Genomic DNA, 2696 nt, shown 5'->3' with positions numbered 1-2696 from the left:
GGCAGGAGAATTGCCTGAACCCAGGAGGCGGAGGTTGTGGTGAGCCGAGATCGCGCCATTGCACTCCAGCCTGGGTAACAAGAGTGAAACTCCGTCCCAAAAAAAAAAATAAAATAAAAGACTGGTCCACTACTGATCTAATTCCTGGACTCCAGTAATCCTTGAAATCCTGGTGTTAGCCTCCTAAGTAACTGGACTACAGGCGTGAGCTCCACTCCCAGCTCCTCCTATGAAACGACTTTGAAATCACTAATAGTAGAAGCAGCAATGACCTGGGAGTTCAGAGAGCTGGGTTTGAGTTCTGACTCCACTGCTATGAAGCCCTAGATGCGTCCACTGCCCGCTTTGGGCCTCCGTATGACTGATCTGGAAAAAAAAAAAAAGGTGTTCTGGATAATTTTTAAGACCACTTTCATTTTTGCCATTTGTAAATGTATGACCATTAAGCAAACATTTAAATATGAACTACTATTTAGAGGTGAACTACTGATGCCTTCACCTTTGGATACCTCTAGAAGAGGGAAAAGGAAAGGGAAGGTGGGGTGGCGGGGGGCATGCAGTGGGAGGAGGGAAGGGGGAACCAACGTCCTCATGCCCAGGTCTTCTACTAACGCTGTGGCCTTCCCTGCCCCCTCCTGGATTCAGAAGGGAGGGCAGGGCAGGGGCAGCGCTGTGACCACAGGAATGCCTGACTCCCTTGCTCCTTTACTGCAGATCACAGTGCAAGCAGTGGGGTCATGTAGAGGTCAAGAGCTTACCAGGTCCACCTTAGGAGTCAAGTGTTTACATTGAAACCAACCTTCCTATTACCTTAACCCATATGTTACCTGGCTATAGTCCTGAGACTCAAATGCCCTTGATCACTGTGAAAATCAGAACTTTCTCTTTGATCCCTCCAGTTTCAACTCACTTCATTCATTCATTCACTCATCCATTCATTCATTCAGTCCTCTGTTCATTCAGTATAATTGTAGGTGCAGAGGATGCAGTAGTGAGCAAGTCAGACAAGATTACTTTCTAAAGACTTTTTTTGTAGGCCGGGCACAGTGGTTCACGCCTGTAATCCCAACACTTTGGGAGGCAGAGGCAGGTGGATCACCTGAGGTCAAGAGCTTGAGACCAGCCCGGAAAACATGGTGAAACTCCATCTCTACTAAAAACACAAAAAATTAGCCAGGCATGATGGCAGTTGCCTGTAATCCCAACTACTGGGGAGGCTGAGGCAGGAGAATCACTTGAACCCAGAGGGCGGAGGTTACAGTGAGCCCAGATTGTGCCATTGCACTCCAGACTAAGCAACAGAGCTAAACTCCATCTCAAAAAACAAACAAACAAACAAACAAACATAAAGGTGCTAGAAGGGGAAGACAGGCCATGTAGAGGTGGACCAACCAATCTCTACCTATTCATCTGATCACTCGTTTATTCATTGAAGAGCCTTTGTTCAGCACCTTCATTGAACATCATAGATGCTGACTTCTCTTTTTGGTTTTGGTTTTTTTTTTGAGACAGAGTTTCCCTCTTCTTGCCCAGGCTGGAGTACAATGGTGTGATCTTGGCTCACTACAATCTACACCTCCCGGTTTCAAGCAATTCTCCTGCCTCAGCCTCCCAAATAGCTGGATTGTAGGCATGTGCTACCACACCCAGCTAATTTTGTATATTTAGTAGAGATGGGGTTTCATCATGTTGGTCAGGCTGTTCTCGAACCCCTGATCTCAGGTGATCCACCCGCCTCAGCCACCCAGAGTGCTGGGATTACAGGTGTCAGGCACCGCGCCTGGCCAACTTGTATTTGTTTATTGTATTTGTTTATTGCTATGTAATGTGAACAATGGCTCATTTATATATATATGCACATAATATTATATATATATACATAACATTACATATATATGTGTGTATGTGTATATATGTATATATATATATATATATGTGTGTGTGTGTATATATATATATATGAAACCAAGAGGCAGGCTGTGTGATATTAAGCACTAGGATTCCAAAGCCAGGCTTCCTGGGTTTGAATCCCAGCTCCACCATTTATAAGCAGAATAATCCTGGGCAAATGTTCTAACCTCTGTAATTCTCAATTGCATTTGTAAAAACAGGGATGAGAAAACAGGGGTTGTTGTGGGATGAAGCAAGTTAGAATCAGTGAAGCCCTTTGTGTCTGGCACATGGTAACCTCCAAATAACAGCTTTAAAGTTCTGGTACTCAGGGGATGAGTATCTGATTTATTCTGTGTTCCTCTAAATCAGCATTTCTCTTTTTGGGCCAGATAATCTTTTGTTATGTGTATAGGGGGTGGAGGTCTGGAGCTGTCCTGTGCATTTTGGGATGTTTCACAGCATCCTTGGCCTCTACCCATTAGATGCAAGTAGCTTCTCTCCCATTGTGACAATTAAAAGTGTAGCCAGGTGTGGTGGCTCACGCCTGTAATCCCAACACTTTGGGAGGCTGAGGCAGGAGGATCGCTTGAGGTCAGGAGTTTGAGACCAGCCTGCCCAACATGATGAAACCCCATCTCTACTAAAAATACAAAAACTAGCTAAGCGTGGTGGTGAGCACCTGTAATCCCAGCTATTCGGGAGGCGGAGGCAGGAGAATTGCTTGAAACCTGGAGGCGGAGGTTGCAGGGAGTGGAGATGGTGCCGCTGCCCTCCAGCCTGGGCGACAGAGCAGGACTCTGTCT

General features: G+C 45.7%; 1 protein-coding gene across 3 annotated transcripts in view; it reads left to right on the top strand.

The window, feature by feature from the left end:
- CUNH2orf80 (chromosome unknown C2orf80 homolog) overlaps positions 1 to 2696 on the top strand; it is a 23537-nt gene that overhangs the window by 11311 nt on the left and 9530 nt on the right. The window lies entirely within an intron of this gene.

The sequence above is a fragment of the Cebus imitator genome, unplaced genomic scaffold (assembly GCF_001604975.1).
Source record: "Cebus imitator isolate Cc_AM_T3 unplaced genomic scaffold, Cebus_imitator-1.0 Scaffold191, whole genome shotgun sequence".
In the NCBI taxonomy this organism is placed as follows: domain Eukaryota; kingdom Metazoa; phylum Chordata; class Mammalia; order Primates; family Cebidae; genus Cebus; species Cebus imitator.
The sequence above is the reverse complement of the archived record's forward strand: the minus strand, read 5'-3'. Positions and strand labels throughout refer to the sequence as shown.